At 43.4% G+C, this 21,639-nt stretch overlaps 1 protein-coding gene and 1 pseudogene across 1 annotated transcript in view; both read right to left on the bottom strand.

Annotated features, from left to right (window-relative positions):
* NHSL2 (NHS like 2) overlaps positions 1–21,639 on the bottom strand; it is a 313,489-nt gene that overhangs the window by 254,689 nt on the left and 37,161 nt on the right. The gene's annotated exons all lie outside the window — the stretch shown is intronic.
* On the bottom strand, positions 17,682–18,025 carry LOC136317120 (cytochrome c oxidase subunit NDUFA4 pseudogene; annotated as a pseudogene).

The following is a 21,639-nucleotide window of genomic DNA, read 5'->3' as shown; positions in this document are numbered from 1 at the left end:
TATTTAAAAATAGGGTTAGAATTGGTGGTTGGAAGGGAGATGGGGATAAAATCAGTGATGTACCTAAGGATCTGCCTTTGCTTTTAGGCCTCCAACAAAACAAACAACATTAGGGTGACCCCAGTTCCACTCCTTCAGCCCTGAGTATATTTCCAGAGAAGACACATGGAGACACTTATCTAAGTTAAATAACAAAAGCCATTTCCTTCTGAGCAGATTGCTTTTCGGCTCCCATGGAGGGGGCATTGAGGTCAGGGAGCAGAAGGCAATGAAAGAGGGAAGCAAGATAAAGAGAGGGCCAGGAAGGGAAGTCAGACTCCAAGCCATATCCTGACAACTAACCAGGCCCAGCCCAAGGCTCTCCAGAGATGCTCTGGCCAGCTTCCCACTAGGACAAATTCAAATTTAATTAATCTTCTTTTCCCTTTTTTCATTGTTGTTTCAGGCAAAAGAGAAAGCCCTGAAAGCCCTTGTGTTAAGATCTTTCACTAATCATCCAAGCGGCAGCTGTGGCAGCATGCACCATACTGGGCAGGAAAGGGCAAGCTTTCATGGAGGCAGTGAAAAACGCTTGTGAGTCAGGGAGTCTGGGGCAAGTTACTGACCTTCTCTGAGCCTCAGTTTCCTCAAGTGTCAAATAATGCCTGCTAAGCTGGTGGGAGAATTCAAAGAGCTCAATCATATGGAGGCCTAGTACAGTGCCTGGCTCCTAATAGGGACTCAATAAATGCCAGCTTCCTCAGTTCCTTCCCACTGTGCCTAGAATAGCTGCCAAAGAATGCCCAGAACACAACAGAGCGAGGAATCATTTCATAACCAGAAGTAGACAAGACTAATGTGAATTTCTTTAGGCTAAATAACATTTATGAATGTGCCCCATGTAATATCTTAGGAGGACTTCCACTGAAGATAGTGGTGTATGTAAACACAGTAGTTGTCTCCTCCCACAACCACATCAAAATCACAACTAAACTACGGAACAACCATCATTCATAACCACCTGAAACCAAGCTAAATAAAAGTCCTGCAAGTAAGGAATTAAAGAAGAAGCCACATGGAGAGTGATAGGAGGGACAGAGATGCAGAACAGGTTGGTCACACACCCATGTGTGGCAGATAAAAACTGGGAGGGATATCTTTGCTTCAGTGGTTCTGCCAGAAAAGCAAAGGGTCTCAGCCCCACACTAGCCCCCCCCCCCAGCCCAGGGTTCCAGGCCCAGGAAGAGAAGTCCTCATAACTTCTGGCTATAAAACCAGAAGGGACTGAGGCTGAGGGAGACAGAGGTGTACACGGACTAAGTTGAACTCACTCCTTCTGAGCTCCAGCATGGAGACAGCAGCTTAAAAGGCAACACAGACATACAGGGAGGAACTGAATAGTCCAGCATCAGCACATTTACCCCATATAGAAGTGCTGGCAGAGGCCATTGTTCCTTTGATAAGCTCTCTTCCCACAGGATTTTCCTAAAATCTCTTAAACAAGCAGCATATGGCCTCAGCAAGTCACACACTTCTCACTAAGTGACCCCAGGCCCAGCACTAGCAGCAGCTGGCTTTGGTTCCCAGGTTGGCCTCACCTGGGCACCTCCAACCCCAGAACAAGTAGCAGCCATCTGCAGATCTCTTTTTTAGCCCGTGCCGGATGTCCCTGGGCAGTACACAGGCAGTGGCTGACCTTGGACTGGACCTCCAGGAGGCCCCAGAAGCCAGTGTATTTAGTGGACAACTTCAGACCATGTTGAATCATCACCACCCAACCACTTCTACAAACAACACACTCAAAGGGTAGACTCAGCAGGTGTTAGAGCCCTGATGAATCAAGTCTTGCTCTGTGGGGTAAATCCCAGCATAGCTGATCTTCCATGGTGGTTGGAGGTCGGTGGTTAGTGGTCGCAGGCAGTCCTTGCAGTTGATCAGCCTGGGGGGGGGGTCAATACCTTCCAGTGATACACCAACAACAATCAAAGCTCAACTACGAGAGGATAGTGTACACAGTCTACATGGGAGGCACAACTGGAGTGCCCAGCTCAGATAAATGGGGAGGTTGTATCACTTGACCCTACAGGATACTTACTACATTAAGCTACTCTACCAAGCCTGGGAGGTGTAGCAGCTCTACATAATATATAGAAACAAACACAAGGAGGTTGCTGAAATGAAGAGACAAAGAAACAAGTCCCAAATGAAATAACAGAACAAAACTCCAGAAAAAGAATTAAACAAAATGGAGGCTAGCAATCTACTAGACACAAAATTCAAAACACTGGTTATAAGGAAGCTCAATAAACTTACTGAGAACCTCAACAGCATAAAAAAGGGCCATTCAGCCCTGGTTGGTTGGCTCAGTAGTAGAGCACCAGTCTAGCATGTGTATACCCTGGGTCTGATTCCCAGTCAGGACACTAGGAGAAGCAATCTGCTTTTCCACACGTCCTCTTCCCCTTCTTTCTCTCTCTTCCCCTACTGCAGCCCTGGCTTGATTGGTTCAAGTGCATCAGCCCCAGGTGTTCAGGATGGCTCAGTGGAGTCTCTGCCTCAGGTACTAAAAATGGCTTAGTTGCGACTATGGCCCCAGGTGAGCAGAGGATTGGCTCCAAATGGGGGTTGCCACGTGGATCCCAGTCAGGGTGCATGTGACACTCTATCTCTCTATCTCCCCTCCTCTCACTTGGAAAAGAAGAAGAATAAAGGACCAGTCAGAAATAAAGGATACACTAACTGAAATGAAGAGTAATTTACAGGGAATCAACAGTAGAGTAGGTGAAGCCAAAAATCAAATCAGCAATGTGGAATACAAGGAAGCAAAAACACCTGATCGGAACAGCACAAAGAAAAAAGAATCCAAAAAATTAGGATAGTGTAAGGATCCTCTGGGACACCTTCAAGTATACCAACATTTGCATTATGGGGGTACTGGAAGGAGAAGAGTGAAAGAGCAAGAAAATGAAAACTTATTTGATTAAATAATGACAGAAAACTTTCCTAACATGGTAAAGGAAATAAATGTACAAATCTACAAAGCACAGAGTCTCAAACAAGATGAACTCAAAGAGGTCCACACCAAGACACATCTTGCCAAAAGTTTAAGACAAAGAATCTTAAAAGCAGCAAGAGAAAAGCAGATAGTTACCTACTAGGTAGCTCCCATAAGTCTGTCAGCTTATTTCTCAACAGAAACTTTGCAGGCCAGAAGGGAATTTAAAAGAAATTTGCTACCTCTTGCCTTTTCCCTTCCTCTCCATTCCTTGAGTATTTTTCTCTCCAGGATGGCTGATTAGCTGTCATAGTATGATGTGATTATATGGATCAGATGACAAAAACAGAGAGTCAAAGAAATCCTAGGGCTTAGGGAAGGCCAGGTCTACATGCATGGACAGAGAGTAGAGAAAGGTGACAGAACTGACTGGCTGTAGGGTTGCAGCCTTCAAAGTGTGTGGAGAGTCCAGAGGAAACTGACTATACAACAAAGGCTTAAGTACAGGTAATTCTAATCTATAAAACAATAGGCATTTCCAACTTCCAGGAGGGCCTGGAAAACAAGGCAAAACATACACCTTCACGGGCAGGCCACAAACTTAACTACCCAGTACATGAAAAGAGCCACAACTAGTCATTAGGTAAATAACCAAAATGAGGAGCCACTTCATACCCATTAGGATAACTAGAATAAACAAGACAGATAATAACAAGTATTGGTGAAGATATAGAGAAATTGAAACCCTTGTAGTACATTGTTGGTGGGAATTTTAAATAGTGCAGCCACTGTGGAAAACAGTGTAATAGTTCCTCAAAAAACAAAAAAACAACCAAAAAAATTGAAAGCAGGGCTCTGGCCAGTTGGCCAAGTGGATAGAGCGTTGGCCCAGCATATGAACATCTTGGGTGTGATTCCCAGTCAGGGCACACAAAAGAAAAGACCATCTGCTTCTCTTCCCCTCCTCTCCCCCTTCTTTCCCTCTTCCCTTCCCATAGCCAGTGGCTCCACTGATTTGAACATTGGCCCCTGGTGCTGAGGATAGCTCAGTTGGTCCAAGTGTCGGCCCCAAGCACTGAAGATAGCTCGGTTGAATTGAGCATCAGCCCCAGACAGAGGTTTCTGGGTGGATCCTGTTCAAGGCACATGCAGGAGTCTGTCTCACTATCTCCCCTCCTCTCACCTAAAAAAATAAAATAAAATAAAATAATAAAATGAAATGAAATGAAAGCAGGAACTCAAACAGATATTTGCATACCCATGTTCATAGTAACATTATTCACAAGAAGCAAGAGGTAAAAGCAAACCATATAGCCATCAATAGATAAACAAAATATGATCTATACATACAATGAAGTAGTATTCAGCCTTAAAAAGGAAGGAAATTTTGACACATGCTGTAACATGGATGAACCTTAAGGTCATTATGCTAAGTGAAACAAACCTGGTACAAAAAGACAAATATTGTATGATTTCACTTACATGAGGTCCCTAGAATAGTCAAATTTATAAACTCAGAAAGTAGAATAGTGGTTCATATGGGGTTGAGGGGCAAAATAAAATGAGGCATTACAGTTTAGTGGGTAGTTTCAGTTCTGGGAAATGGCTGCACAACCCTGTGGATCTACTTAATACCACAGAACTGTACAGTGAGAAATCGTTGCAATGGTAAATTGTATGTTATGTATATTTTCTCTCTCTCTCTCTCTCTCTCTCTCTCACACACACACACACACACGCACACACACACACACACATACATAGCTGCCCAATACTAAAGGCAAATGAAGAAAAAAATATATGGAGAGCCCCCCTGGCCTCTAAGGCTCTCATCCCTGTTCATAACCCAAACAGACATCTTAGGTTGGGGGGGATATACCACTCTAGGTGCTCATTGGAAAGGGGGAGTGAAACAAGGAACTGAGGGCCCCTCTGGGTGTTTTCTGGAGGCAAGCATTATTGCACTAGACAGGGAAGGTGATAAGGAAAGGAGAAACAAGGAAACAGAAGCCAGTAGGACTGTGCATAGGGAGGAGCAGTGGGGAGATACTGTGGGTGCTCCTTGCAGACAATTACTTGTTCTCCCTAGTAAGAAATTCTGAAACTTCCATCAACCCTCCTCAATCGAGCAAACCTCAACAAGGAAGGGAAACATCCGACCCCATCAGTCATTCTGTGCATGGCTGTTTAAGTGTAGGCTCCTTGCTAATGGCTGGTGGTGTCAAAACCAGAGATCCCTAGCAGGTTGGCTGAGTGGTAGAGCATCGGCCTGGCGTGTAGGAATCCTGGGTTCGATTCCCGGCCAGGGCACACAGGAGAAGTGCCCATCTGCTTCTCCACTCCTCCCCCTCTCCTTCCTTTCTGTCTCTCTCTTTCCCTCCTGCAGCCAAGGCTCCATTGGAGCAAAAGTTTGCCCGGGCGCTGAGGATGGCTCTGTGGCCTCTGCCTCAGGTGCTAGAATGGCTCTGATTGTGGCAGAGCAACGCCCCAGAGGGGCAGAGCATCGCCCCCTGGTGGGAATGCCGGGTGGATCCCGGTTGGGCGCATGCGGGAGTCTGTCTGACTGCCTCCCCGTTTCCAACTTCAGAAAAATACCGCCCCCCCAAAAAAAAGAAAGAAAAAGAAAAAAAAAACCAGAGATGAAATGTGCTTTCAGAGAACTGACAGACTTGTAAGGATAACGGCCAAATACACCATTGAATATAACCCAAGGGAGAAGGCACCAGAGGCTCTTAAACAAATCCAAGTAGGCACTGTGGAATGGACAAGAGGGAGAAATGCTCTCTGGCTGAAAGAGACTGAGGGGACCTCGAGGATGTGGGTGACTTTAAGTTGGGCATTCAGAGGGACAGAGAGGGGTCTGTGCTTCTTTTATGTTTGTTTGTTTGTTTGTTTGTTTGTTCTTCTTGAAAATAAGTATAAGTTCCTCCTGTTATGCTCACAATTTACAATATTCCAGACTGATTTCTTCAACCTGCAGAGCTTCATGTTAGTTTTACATCTAAAGTCTTAGTGAGAACAGATTAGTTTGCATAGCCTGTCAGTGCAGGTAAAACTTGGATATGTAACCGACATGTGATCACAGAGACACCAAACACTATATCAAATATTGATCATGCAAATATATTTAGACACAGAGTTGGAAAGTGTCAACTTGCAAATGAAATTTGCAAGATGCCAAACACATCAATGCAAACTGAAAACACTTTATCCACTATCTATAAATTTTTCAACATGATGCCAGATACACAGGTATTTAGAAATGTATATATTCAGTTTTGGGGGTCAAATATATGGCACTGGAATGTTGAACATTATAAAAGATTAATTGTTGAAGTCTTTGAATACCAAACTCAAGAGTTTGGACTCAATTCAAATACCAGAATCAAAATGAGCATTAACCCCTCTTCCCATCACAGCTGCTTAATGTCAGGACACACCAGAAATCAGTAGGGTGTGGCTGATACCCACTCCACGGAAATTGCCACTTGGCTCAGTGTGGAGATGATAAACAAAGTTGTACAAGCCAAACCAAGGGATAGGGAGAGCTCACAAGCCACAAGAAAGACTCACCATGTCATGGGGGAAGCAGAGATGTGGCACACATGCTCAGCCAGGCCCTTATGAAACCTGTAAAGCATGTGCCACTGCTAGATATTTATACTGTCAGGAACCCCTGGAAGTACAAGGGCACAAGGGCTTCTCCCTGTAGCTGCTGCCCTGCTCCCCACTCTAACTCCAGCTGGAACAGGGGGCAAAAAATCCAGCTCTCCTCCAGTTTTTAAAACCCTCCACCCTGAGGCTCACTAATTCCTCCGCTTTTTCCTCCCAGTCTCAAGACACCAACAAGCAAAATACCATGACAGCCTTCCCTGAACAAGGAGCTGGGAATACTGAGTACTGTTGGCTGGGTTGGATCAGGCTGGGGACTGGGACTGGCTGCTGCTGCAACTCCTTAACCCCGTTTTTTGTACCTGCCCTCCCACAAGCTTCCTCTTCCTCTGGCTGCTGTGTTTTGCTTCTTGCTTTTGCCAGCTGGGCAGCCTACAGGCACCTGGCATATGTCCCTGGTTGAACAAACTAGTGGCTGCACCTACTGGCCAAAGGATTCCAGGTGGGGGAAAATATGCTGATGGATCAAGCAGAGGTCTAGAGAAATTCAAGAAATGGATAATCCAGACCCACCACTTGGAATGCAAAAGTGCATACTCAGGTGGCCACACTCTGTCCTTCTGGATTGGCCTGGCCCTCCCCATTGCTGGAGGCCTCCTGCTGCTGGCCTGCAGGCAGGGGTATGATCTGAAGAGACCAGTGGTCACACAGCAGGTCCCAGGGAAGTGTGCTGCCCCATCCCCACCCCCAGGCCTGCCATGTGGCATCCTGGGGAAAAGAGCCAGCCCTGCCTCCCACCTCCACTTCCCATATGTGGAAGAGGGAAGAGGAAATTTGAGTTTCTCATGAGCCTGTGTGTTTAGGCTAGGGGATTTTGGCCTTCTCACCACAGAGATGAGTGACTCTTGCTTTAGTAAAGCTCCAGGGGCAGCAAAGGGGGTAGAGAGTAAGCCATGTCAGAGGCAGGTTGGGGATTTGACACCAAGTGTGGCAGCGACTAAGCAGACTTCAAGGAGCAGCCATATTTGGGCTGGCATGGGTGAGCTTGGTTATTGCCTAATGTAGTGAAATAGAGTTTTTCATTCTCATCTGTGGGCCAGGCAAGTCTGGGACAAAAACTGACTCACCGGTCCATGCCAACACCTCTGGCCAAGGCAGCTCAGAGGTGCTAACCTGCTGGGTGGCACTCAGACTGTGTAGATTCCCATCCTAGCCCAGATCTCCAGCCTGTCTGTCTTTCTTACCCTTCAGCACACTCATCCCTTTTCATCCTTCCTAGCTCTTCTCAGACCTCCTCTCCTACAGAAAGCTTATATACCAAAAGGCTTCTCAGCCAATCCCAGCCCAGGGTTTTCTCTTTCAACACTGTATACTACCTCTGTCACAGGGGCTCTGACATGGCAGTGCTAACATTGAATTTGATCAAGTAAAGGCATTAAAACATCTGTCACTTAATAACCAAGATTTCATAAGTAAGATGTTTTCACATCAAAAAGTTGGAGTGACAATTTCAGAATTTTAGAAACTGAATACAGTTGGTCTTAAGAAAAACTTATATCATCATTTTTCTTATTTTTAACTCAGAAGAGTGAAAACTTCTTGAAGGATGAAGACTCATTTTTATTTGAAAACTACGGGCCTAAACAGCGGTTACACAAATAAAAGCCTGTCTTGGAGTACATGGGAACACTTTTCCCTGCATACTGAAGTTTACCAAGCCACCTGTACATGCTTACAACACCCTGCCATGGAGGTATCATTATTCCCATTTTATGTATGAGGAAACTGAGGCTCAGAATAAATAAAAATTGTGCCCAAAATTACACAGGTAGTAAAGACCCCAAATCCCTGTTCTCCTAGGCCATGTTACCTCAACATGATGGTGTCTGCAATTCATTTTAAGAAGCATTCATTGAATACAGACCCCATGTTCTATCAGATGCAAAGTTAAACAGGGCCTGTCCCATATCCTCACAGAGCAGCAGGAACACTACAGATAACTTAAATAACATCAGCCCTCCCCCAAGGTTGTTGTGACAAAGAATGACACAACTTATGAAGGTTCCTAGCACTAGGCCAGGCATCCAGCAGGTATTCAATAAATATTAGTTTCCTAACTTCCTTCCTTTCCTTCTTTTTTTTTAACATTAGTTTTTTTAAGATTTTAAATTATTTTTTATTTATTTATTCATTTTTTAGAGGAGACAGACAGACAGACAGATACACACACACACACACACACACACACACACAGAGAGAGAGAGAGAGAGAGAGAGAGAGAGAGAGAGAGAGAGATAAAAGAAGCAGGAAGCGTCAACTCTGGTATGTGCCTTGACCAGGCAAGCCCAGGGTTTTGAACTGGTGACCTCAGCATTCCAGATCGACACTTGATCCACTGCGCCACCACAGGTCAGACCCTTCCTTTCCTTCTTCAGAGCATCAGTGAGTGATGTGGAAAACAGCTCTGCCACCCACAAATATCCATGCCTCCCATTCCCAATGCAATTAATATGCTTCAGAGCACACAAAAGGTGCTGGTGTATTCTTAAATTGAATTGTGCCCCTTAATATTTGATGTGGTTCATCCAAGTTCTCTTGTTCTATCACTGGGAGCTGAGGGTAAGTGCATCTGAGAGACCAAGTTAGGAAGGGAGGAGTCAAGAGTCAGGGACCAACTTGAGTGAAGAGAGGGAAAAGTCTGGTGGGCTGGCTATGGAGCAAGGATTCTTCACTCATTGATGTGTGAGAAGGCTCAGCATGGGACAGAAGAAAGCAAATGAAGGATCCATTGTTTAATTTTGCCAGAATGGAAGGGAGGTATGGGCAGGAGCAAGAAACAAGGGAAGTGAAGGAGTTTGGGTGCCCAGGTGAAGCGTCTGGGGCAGAGGGTGGAGGTTTGCTTAGTCTTTAAGTCTCTTGTCAAGACCAGCTACTATATGGTAAAATCTTTGGCAACTTCTCCACTGACAATGCATATAGAAAAAAAAAAGGTTGATGATGAGTCAGGGTCTGTGCTGGATCTCACAACTCTGGAGCAGGAAGTCATATTAGCCTCATTTTACAGATGAAGAAACTGAGGCTCAGAGAAACCAGGGAGATCACCCAAGGTTACACAGCTACTGAATAATAGAATGGGAATGAATGCTTTAAAATCCTCACTCTGCTGCCTGACCAGGTGGTGGCGCAGTGGATAGAGTGTCAGACTGGGATGCAGAAGACCCAGGTTCAAGACCCCAAGGTCGCCAGCTTGAGTGTGGGCTCATCTGGTTTGAGCAAAAATTTACCAGCTTGGACCCAAGGTTGCTGGCTCAAGCAAGGGGTTACTCAGTCTGCTGAAGGCCTATGGTCAAGGCACATATGAAAAAGCAATCAATGAACAGCTAAGGTGTCACAATGCACAACAAAAAACTAATGATTGATGCTTCTCATCTCTCCGTTCCTGTCTGTCTGTCCCTGTCTATCCCTCACTCTGACTCTCTCTCTGTCTCTGTAAAAAAATAAAATAAAATAAATAAAAATAATTTAAAAAAATCCTCACTCTGCTATATAAGCACTCTGCTCCAATCAAATTATTTTACTCACCCTGATACCCAGTTAGCAGAAAAACTGTAAGTGACTTTTGAGAAAGACTTGAGAAACAAATAAGTTATGAAGATTATTTGGGAAGTCCAGGTGTAAAACAACATGGCCTCCAACCAAGGCTGTGATAACAGAGGTAGAAAAGAAGAGACTGTATGTGGAGCCAGGTTACTGCTCCTTTTCAATCTCCTTTGCATACTTGTCTTTTCTACCTAACTCTTGGCATTCACCAAGGTTTGATCCTAGGCCTGTACTCTGTACAGCCTCCTTAGCAAATCCAGTCACAATCACAGCTGCACATCTCCAAATGTGACCTTCAGCCACTGGTGTTCTGGTCAACTTGATGAGACAGGGGCAGGGAGGGGACACCACTTTGTAGCATTTGCCAACTTTCATCATAACCAATTTGAAATAACCAACCAGCTTGCAAAATTCCTCAGTATTTAAACAATAAGCTATCAGGAGCCAGTGAGAGCGGGCTCCAGAACACCACTGAATCCACCCATGCTTGTCCTAAACTGTAGATCCATTTATATGAATAGCCTGTTGCATATTCTACCCCTATTCTTGGATGTTTCAATGACACCTCAATATTGACATGCCAAAACCTGAATGCATGATCTTTCCCCACAAAACCCAGTCTTCTTTTGGATTTTTCAGAATATAACCACCATCTATCTACCTGTATGTATGAGGCAGAAAACACTAGGAGCCTCTCTTTCTTAATTTTCTTTTTAAAAAGAGAGACAGACAGACAGACACACAGGGACAGGCAGGAAAGAAGAGAAAGATGAGAAGCATTAACTCATAGTTGCATCACTTCAGTTGTTCATTAATTGCTTTCTCATATGTGTCTTGACCAAGGAGGGCTCCAGCCAAGTCAATGACCCCCTTGCTCAAGCCAGTGACCTTGGGCTCAAGCCAGTGACCTTGGGCTCAAGTCAGTAACCTTCGGCTTCAAGCCAATGACCTTTGGACTCAAGCCAGCAACCATGGGATCATGTCTATTATCTCATGCTCAAGCCAGTGACCCTGATGCATTCGCACTCAAGCTGGATGACCCTGCGCTCAAGCCAGCGACCTAAGGGTTTTGAACCTGGGTCTTCAGTGTCTCAGACTGACACTATATTCACTGTACCACTCCTGGTAAGGTCCTAGGATCCTTTCTTTTTTGTTAGAGAGAGAGAGTGAAAGAGAGAGAGGGACAGACAGCAAGGGAGAGAGATGAGAAGCATCAATTCTTTGTTGTGGCACCTTAGTTGTTCATTGATTACTTTCTCATATGTGCCTTGGCTGTGGGGCTCCAGCCTAGCCAGTGACCCCTTGCTCAAGTCAGCGACCTTGGCCTCAAGCCAATGACCTTGGGCTTCAAGCCAGCGACCTTAGGGCTCAAGCCAGTGACCATGAGGTCACGTCTATAATCCCATACTCAAGCCAGTGACTCTGTGCTCAAGTTGGTGAGCCTGCACTTAAGCTAACGACCTTGGAGTTTCCAGTCTGGGTCCTCATCATCCCAGGCTGACACTCTATCCACTGCGCCACCATTTGGTCAGGCTAGGAGCCTTTTTTCTTTTGTATTTTTCTGAAGTTAGAAGGGGGAGTCAGTCAGACAGACTCCGCCATGCGCCCGACCGGGATTCACCTGGCATGCCCACCAGGGGGTGATGCTCTGCCCATCTGGGGCTTTGTTCTGTTGCAATCGGAGCCATTCTAGCACCTGAGGCGGAGGCCATGGAGCCATCCTCAGTGCCCAGGCCAACTTTGCTCCAATGGAGCCTTGGCTGTGGGAGGGGAAGAGAGAGAGAGAGAGAGAAAGGAGAAGGGGAAGGGTGGAGAAGCAAATGGGCGCTTCTCCTGTGTGCCCTGGCTGAGAATCAAACCCAGACTTCCACATGTTGGGTCAACGCTTTACTGCTGAGCCAACCAGCCAGGGCCTAGGTGCCTTTCTTGAAGGCTCATTGTTTGTTCTCCCCTTACACTCAATTCATCATCAAATTCTTTTGACTTTCCCTACTCAATAGTCCTTGAATCCTTTCACAGACCCAAAGATACAACCCAAGTCTAATCCACCACCCCAGAGCTCTCCCTTGAACTATGGCAGTGACCCCCTGACTGGTCTCTTGGCTTTCATCCTGGCCTCTTCCAAACCAATCTCCACAATGAAGCTAGAGTGGCTAGAGGGATCAGTTTAAAATGCAGATGTGAATATATCTCCCTTTCTCGAAAATGTTCAAGAGCAAAACTGAAAGTGGCCTGTAGGACTTGCTTATGTGAGGGCTTCAGGGCCACCTCACACATGCTCCTTTCACTCCTCTAGCCATACTGGCATGTCTTCGGACCCTTGAATACACCATGTTCCCTCCCACCACATGTTTTTTTCACATATTATTTCTCAGGAATGCTGTTCCTTCCCTTCTTACCTAATTAACTCTTAATCATCCATCATATTTTGTCTCAACTGTGACTTCCTCAGAGAAGCTTTCTCTGACCTCCTTGACTAGGTCAAATCCTCAATTACAGGCTTCCTTAGCACGTATTGTATACATTTGTCTGTGTGATTATTTGGTTATGTGCCTCCTCTACTGCACTGTGAACTCCATGATGACAGACACTGGGTCTGGTTTTGTGGATCATTCTAGCTCTAGTTCTTAGCATATATTATATACCTTCAGTAATTACATATTGAATGCATGAATAAATGAGTGAATGGACAAGTGACTCCATAGAAATAGCAGGATAGAACCCTGGAGTAAAACTACCTGAGTTTGAAACCCAGATCTGCCACTTACCAGCTGTGTGGCTTTGGTCAGGTAACTTATCATCTCTCTGTGCTTTAGTCTCCCCTTCTGGAAAACTGAGATAATAAAAGCGGTTGTTATGAGAATTTAATTAATAAATAAATACTTGTAAAGCACTTACACAGAGCTGGGCACATGTATAAAGTATTCACTTAAATAAATAAATAAATAAATAAATAAATAAATAAATAAATAAATAGATAAATAAATAAATTGTCCTGTTTCATTTGCTCAATGACAAACAAGAAGCACATTTGTTTACCAGTGGTTTCAAGGCTCCCAGATCTCAAGTCTAGCTGTAGAGAGCACTCAACTTCAGCTTTCTTTGGCAGAGAAGGAAAGCTGAGGTCTTTGAAGCCTAACTGACTTGACTCCTCCCTTCCTTTCTCCCCCTACCTCAAATCCACCAGAGGTGCCATCAGTTCTATTCAAAACACGAACCCCAAATCTGTCTCCCTTGGTCTGCCACCCTGAGCTAAGTCCCCACTGTGATATCTTCACCCTTGTTTCCTAACAACCAATTCTCCACCCACCGGCCATACTGAACCAAAGAGACTGCCAATCAGATTTCAGCACTCCTTTGCTCAAAGCTCTCCTGTGGGTGCTCATCATACCTAGAATGCAATCCAAACTCCTGCTCATGACTCCTAGGGCACTTCACCACAGAGCCCCTGTTTACCTTCTCTGTCTCTTCTCTCAGCTTACTCCAACTATTCTCAGCCATGCACAGAACTTTCTCAAAGCACTGTGCTCTTTCTTGATTCTGGCCCTTTGTGATGCTTTGCCCTTTATTTGAATCACTTTTTTTCCTACCATGACCTTTACTCTGCTGACTTCTACTCTTCTTCCAGATTCAACTCAGACATCACTCCCTCTGGAAAGCCTTTGCCAACTCCCCATCTCCTTCCTCTAGCTATGATGGGTGTCCCTCCTCCACACTCCAATGGCATCAGTTTTCTCCCCATCTCAGCATGTACCATCCTGTTTATTAGTTTGTAACACCCCCTTCCACTTCTACTCTTGTTCACAGCTGTATGTCTAGCATCCAGCACAGGTTTGCCATAAACTAGGTGGTTCAATAAATGTTTGTTGAATGAATCTCGACTTTACTATTCCCTAAAGGACTTTGACTAAGTTCTCTCCGAGTCTTTCCACAACTGTAAATGCAAAGATGATAATTTGTCAAGTTGTCATAAAGATTAAATGAGATATTGTGTATAAAGAATACAACACAGAGTAGGCGCTCAATAAAACACAGCTATTGTTGGGTAGCAACTGGTCAGGAAAACACAGAAAACAAGTCTCTCTTCCCTGCTACTCCATATACACACCCATCCTGCTTCCCTCCTGTCTTGGTCTCTGGAATAAAGCTGGAAAACCTGACCCAGCAAAAATAATTCCCTTCAGTAAACTCTTGGAGAGAACTATCTTCTGTATCAACAACACACCCTTGGCTCAGCTTCCAGTGGCCCAGCCCCAGGTTGGAGCTCTGGCTTTTCTTTTCTTTTCACCCCAGATATTTACAATTTAAACCTTGGGTGATAGGGAGGAGCACACAGCCTGTGCCAAGAAACCTCTGGAAAGAACTTACACTGAGTCTCCACACAGTAATATACAGTGTTCTGGAATGGGAGTGGTATCTCTTATCCAAATGTTTTGTGGGCAGTGAGGGAGAAGAAAGGAGTCATTTCTTCAGTGAGGTGGATATACAGCAACTAAGTATCTTCTCCAAACTCTCATTGTAGTCCTCTCTGTCTAGCAGAAAAAAAGGCCCAAGATGTAGTTCAAACTCCATCTTAACCTTTCTGTCTTCATGGTGAAAGAAGAGAACAGTGTTGGTAGCCCCACCTCCCACTTCTAAACTTCAGCTGAACTGAAACCTCCAACTGATGACCTCCAACTGTCTCAGAGCTGGCATTCAATTTCAATAAATACGTATTATTGCCTAATGCCTCTTTACTTAAAATTAGAAAGTTATCTTCTAATAAATGCCATATATACATTTACAGGTCAATATGTACCTACTATTTTACTCTGTCTTTTTCACTTAACATTATTCAATAAAAATATTTCCTTGTACTAGTAGAGTTCATGAAGCTGTAAAATTTAGTGATCATATTATAGCCAAATGTATTAAAGTTTGCAATCTGCTTAGCCAAATCCTTATAACTGGCTGTTTGGATTATTTGTTGCTATAATAAATAGACCTTTGTACAATTTGCTTTGGGAAATTTCCTCTTCTGGATTTTTTTTCTTTGCATGCAAATTCAATTTTAGAAAGGAGGGGAAGGGAGGGAATGAAGAAGTTAGAGAGAAAGAAATAGGAAAAAGAATAAGAGCTCTCATCAGACTAAGAAATCAAGAAAAGGGGATGAATAGTGTAGTATAGGTGTTACTGTTTTCTTTAAAGAAATTTCCTTTTAAAAAAAAGCTTCAGCATGGTTCTACTCAATAATAACACCAATTTTATATGCTAATTATATTTTTTCTAAAATACATTAAAATAAATTTATGACTATTAAAGTTAACAATTGTTCAGCCATATACCACCTGAAATTATGTCATGTACCACTAGTGGTCTTCCCACTATCCTTTGAAAAACAATAGTTCAGACACAAGTCATCAGGGACCTGTTTCAGGAGGGTGGGACATTTCTAAGAGCCCAATCACTGAACAATGAGCCTCTGGAATCCATTCCCTCCCACTACATTAGCAATTTGCATTCTTTTCTGGGAAAAAATTTAGAGAAACACAAATTAAACCACAATGAGCTATCACCTCACACCTGTCAGAATGGCTGTTATTAATAAATTAACAAGCAACAAGTGCAGATGAGGATGCAAAGGAAAGGGAGCCCTGACCACTGCTGGTGGGAATGCAGACTTGTGCAGCCACTGTGGAAAACAGTATGGAGGTTCTTCAAAAGATTAAAAATGGAGCTGCCTTATAACCTAGTGATTTCTCTTCTGGATACATGTCCGAAGAAACCCAAACACTAATTTGAAAGAATATATGCACCCCTATGCTCATTGCAGAGTTATTTGTGATAGCCAAGATATGAAAGCTATTCAAGTGCCCATCAATAGATGGGCAGATTATAAAGCTGTGGTGGTACATATATACAATGGAATACTACTCAGCCATAAAAAAGAATGAAATTTTACCATTTGCAACAGCATGGATAGACCTAGAGGTATTATGCTCAGTGAAACAAGTCATTCAGAGAAAGACAAATGTCAAATGATTTCACTTTATGTAGAACCTAAAGAGCAAAAGAAATGAAATAGAAACAGAGTTATAGATACAGAGAACAGGTTGATGGTTGCCAGAGGGGAAGGAGGTTGTAGGACTTGGTGAAATAGGTAAAGGGATTAGGAAGTACAGATTGGTAATTACGAAATAATCACAAGGATGTAAAGTACAGCATAGGGAATATATTTAATTATATTGAAATAACTATGTACAGTGCCAAGTGGGTACTTGAAATATTAAGGAAACTATTTTATAAAGTATATGATTGTCTATCACTATGCTGTATATTTGAAAGTAATACAAGATAGTACTGAATATAACCCGTAAATGAAAAATAAAATTTTAAGAAAAAAATTACTCATTTGGATAAAGACTAGGGGGTAGAGAAACAGAGGAAATATCTTGATTGTCATGATGCCTGGGAAAGTGTTGCTCACATACCAGGCATCTTGGGCTTCATGAACCAGGTAAGTGATTCCCTCCATAACAGTCTGGTCACAGTGGGACCTAAAATCCCTCACTAGAGCTCTAAGGAAAGATACCTAAAACTTGAGCTTACCAAAAACTAAGGTGTCACAATGAAAAATGATGATTGATGCTTCTCATCTCTCTCCATTCCTGTCTGTCTGACCCTATCTATCCCTCTCTCTGACTCTCTCTATATCTCTAAAAAATAAATAAATAAAATAAAAAACCAAAAAAATAAAAAATAAAAACTTGAGCTTACCAACAAATTCAAGAAAAGGCGAAGTTGCTGCCTTCCTCCTCCTTTGCCTCCCTTCACCCCACCCCACCCTCCTAGCCCCCTTCCAAATCTGAGCTGGGCTTTAGCATAAGAGGAGCATGACTCAGAAAACAAGGCCTGGGCCAGGGAGATCAGATGCCAGGATTCCTCCCCAACTGACAATGAGCAGACTTGGGAGCTTGGTCTTCAGCCCATGGCAGACTGAGTAGTCCAAAGGCTTTGGGCCTTTAGAGCTCAAAAGGTGACAAATATTCCCTGAGGGAAGGTTAGAGACCAGAAAATGGTAAAGAGCAAATATGCAGGAAAGAAGATTGTGTTCATTCCATTGTGGTGGGATTCAAATTTTGTCCCCCTAGTGTCTTGTCCAAAAGTCTATTAGGCCCTAAGTTTCTGCCTTCATAGTAAAATAATCACAACAGTAGTAGTAAGTACTGTTTCAGGAAACAACTGTGTGTCTGGCATTGTGCTAAGTCTTATTATTATTATATAACATTCCATCTCACAAAGACCTAATGAAGCAAGTTCTCTTATTGAACCCATTTCAAAAATGAGAAAACTAGGATCAGAGAGATGAAGTAAAATGCCCAAGGTCACACAGTAAGTAGGATAGCCTGGATTCAAGCATTACGTGTCTGTTTCCAGAGCCCTTTCTTTTTCAAGTTTCAAATATTTATTAGTCAATGTAAGCCCCAACACAATACACCAACATGATTTCGTGCATTTGAAGGGGAAATATTTCCTGGTTAAATGGAAATTTGTACAGATGCCTTCTGGAAGAACTTCATTCTAAGCAGCTTTATAGTAAAGTATTTCAATTAGAAGTCTGGATGTTTTTTCTTCAGTTTGCTGTAATCTACATTCACTGAGTAGAAATTGTATTGCTCATTGGGACCCAGTTTGTACCAGGGTTCTGGGTTATTCTTTTTTGTTTCAACAGATGTCTGGATTGAACAATGCCAGGCACAAGACATACAGCGCTGCCCCAGTACCTCCAGTTCCAATAAATACAAAGAGGGGAATCAAACCTGGATGCTTCTTGGCCTGAGTGAGGAGCTGGCAGGGCATGGCTGAAGAAGAGGGCCTGGAAGCAAAGAAAAACAAAACTACACAGCCTAGAAGCAGGTAGTCAGTACCTAGACCTCAAATTCTTAACCATTCTGCGTGTCTTGCCCACAGCATCTTCTGAGGAATGTTAATATTAGCTGGCTAGACCAAACATAAATCCTTGACTCTGGGCAGAAAATCTATAGGTTGGCCAGCAGCGTAGAGGGTGGCCTGAGCTATATGCCAAACATGGAAAATAACGACTAATGAAATTATTCAGATAGCCTCTCCTGTGGAGTCTGAACATGAGACATGGAGCAGGTCCTCAATTGGTACAAGAGGCAGAAGCAGACACACACACACACACACACACATGCATATACACAGGCAAGACATAAGCCATGAGGCAGTATAAGAGCCTTGACTGAAGCAGAAACTATGATATAGAGTAAAGAAGAGAGGGAAATTATTGGTGGTAGCAGGAACCAGAGTTTCTGAATCAAAGAGCCAGGGAATTACAAGTCAGTAATTTGCCAATATCTTAATTTACCAGTGTCTTAACCTTTCTAACACCACTGTCCATTCATTATACCCATCTTGCAAATCCCCAAGCCTTAAATCAATACAAATGTCTACCATTTCTGCTCCTACCCTAGGAAGCACTGCTTGGGGAAGATACTCAACATTGCAGGTGGGAAGCATTATAGATTCAAGGTCTTGTCTTCCACTGGGCTTCACTATGACTGGGCAAACCTTCTTTCAGTCTTTGTTGGTTTCTCTCTTCCATTCTCTCCAGAGGATCTCTGAGCAACTCTGGCTTTCACTATCACTCACAAAGTTCTAGTCTTGTCACATCCCCCTCACCTAATTCTCACAGAAAAAGAGAAGCCTCCAGGCAGTAAGGAAATCTACAAGCTCATTTACCACATCCATACTTTCCTCATTCCCGTGTATCCTGCTTGATTCTGACCTCCTGTGCATTCAATCTCCTTCTGCCATCTCAGGGACCACAAGCCTCAATTATTCCCTCTCTCATCTGTATCTCCCATCTGTCCCTCTCTGCTGTAAGCCTGCTCCCCATCAGCATTGAAGGATGCCTTCTTTCCGCCATAACCCTCACTCATCTGTTCTCACTTCCCTTTCACAGATAAACTTCTGAAAAAAAGCTGTCTACACTTGCTATCTCTATTTCCTCACTCTCACTCTTCAACTCAATGTAGTCTGACATCCAGTCCTACCACTCCACTAAAGCTATTGTCACTAACAATCTCCTCATAACTAAATCCTATTGTAGTTTCTCAGATCTTCTCTTACATTGGTCTCTCCAAAACATCACCATCAGCCACTGCCTCCAGCTTGAAACATCCTCTCATCTTGGCTTCTGTGATGCTGTGCCCTTCCCCTGGTTTTTCTCCTGCCCCTCTGGCTGCTGCTCAGCCTCCTCATTTCATTTCTGTCCATCTCACAAATGTTGATGGTTCTCAGGGCTTGTGCTAAACCTTCTTTTCTTCTCTATAAATTGTCCCTGCACAATCTCCAAGGTTTCAATTACAATCTATAAGCTGATGGATCTCAAATATATGTGTCTAGACCAAATATCTCTTGAGCCATGGATTCATATAGCTAGTTTCCACTTGAGAGGTCCATAGACAAACTAAAGTTGGCATGCCAGGAACTGAGCCCATCATTATTCTTTTGAAACCTATTCCTCTTCCTTCTTGCCTATAATAACAGCTAATGTTTACTGAACATTTCTCACACCCCAGACATAGTTTAAAGCACTTTATGTATTGTTTACTCAATCATTATAAGGATGGTAATATTAACAACCTCATTTTACAGGTAAGAAAACTGAATGAAGCATAGAAAGGTTAAGGAATTTGTCCAAGGTCACAATACCAATTAGTGGCGGACCTGGGATTTAAACTCAGGCAGTTTGGCTTCAGAGCCACTGCTTTTAGCCATCACACTATACTCCTATCACTTCTTCAGGTGAGAAACTTGGGCATCATTGTTGACTCCTGACTTCCTTACTGTCCACATCTGAGTATTCTGTTTATCAGGTTAAATGTACCTCAGATCCATTCACTTCTCTCTAGCCACATTACAACTATCTTAACCAAATCACTAGTACTCATAGACTCCCAGCCTCCAATCTCACCCCTCCCTAGCCCATTTTCCATGCTGCTTCTATAGCAATGCTTCTGTAAGGCATGTATAATCCAAATGGCAAACCATCCCATAGCTTCCCTCCCACTCTCAAGATAATAACCAAGCCCCTCCACATGCATTTATGCTCCTTCATGATCTAGTCTCTGCTTGCCTCTCAAGGCACAGATTTTCCCATTCCTTCAACCTTTTAACTTCTTGCAACTTCCTTTCTTCCCACCTGCCTTCACTTGGCTAACACACACCTACTTATCCTTCAGTTCTCTATTTAGATGAGGGACTGACTACTTTTTAAGGAAGACTAAGTTGACTCTCTACATCTAGCTCAGGTGCCATCTCTTTATTACCCTGTATTCATCCTTGCCAGCACCTCACTTTTCTTAACCATATTCTTCTCCTAATAGACTATAAATTCTGTGAGGCCAGGGACATTGTCTATCTTGCTCACCTCTGTGCCTCACCTAAATCTGGTATAGTTTGGTGAATGTTACATATGTATAGACCAGCGGCTCTCAACCTGTGGGTCGCGACCCCGGCGAGGGTTGAATAACCAAAACACAGGGGTCGCCTAAAGCCATCGGAAATACGTATTTTATTTAAAAATGTATTGTATAATAAATATGTATTTTCCGATGGCTTTAGGCGACCCCTGTGTTTTGGTCGTTCGACCCCCGCTGGGGTCGTGACCCACAGGTTTAGAAGTGCTGGTATAGACCATGTCATAGCTCTCTTTTTCATCACCTTTCTCCAGGCTACAGAAGCAGAAGCATCCTCAAGAGGCCAAGACTTACCTGACATAGATCCTGTGCTCAGAAGCAAAGGAAGTGTTTCCTGAGCTATCAAGCCAGTCTTTCCTTTTCAGAAGTAGGGCCAAAAGAAGTAGGGCCTTCCCTACTCCTTTTCCTGGACTTACTTTGCATTATGAATTTTACTTGGCATTTAGAACTACAGTCTAGCTATGTCTTAGTTACTAACTCTTTTAATAGCCTTGTGAAATCAATCAGGATGCAACAGAAATAACAATGATGACTCACCCAGCCTATATCTCCTCCTCTCACCACTTTGCACAAAATTCAGTCTCACCATTGCCAACTCAAGTGACACTCCAGAGAAGGCAGCAACACTTCCTGACTGTCTGAAAAATCATGGATGGGAAGAGAAGAACCAAAAGTGAGACCTCATTACGCCAGTCAGAATCTATGGTCAAATGCCCTGTTGGGCTTTGAGCCCATGAAACACAGACAGATGGAAATGGGTAGAGAAAAATTGGAACTTCCAAGGAGAAAAGGACTCTAGTTGGGAAATGGATGCAGAATGAGGCAGGCTGTCTTAAACGTATAAAATGTGAACCAAGGATGGGTGAAACTGAACTGGGCTTCCTCAACTCTGCTCATGAAATCCCTTTTTCCTAGAACTTTCTCAGATAAAGGCAGGTCATGTCCATATGTTATATCACAGTGGGTAAG

The sequence above is a fragment of the Saccopteryx bilineata genome, chromosome X (assembly GCF_036850765.1).
Source record: "Saccopteryx bilineata isolate mSacBil1 chromosome X, mSacBil1_pri_phased_curated, whole genome shotgun sequence".
NCBI classification, from domain to species: Eukaryota; Metazoa; Chordata; class Mammalia; order Chiroptera; family Emballonuridae; genus Saccopteryx; species Saccopteryx bilineata.
Note: the sequence above shows the minus strand (reverse complement) of the source record. Positions and strands in the feature narration are given on the sequence as shown.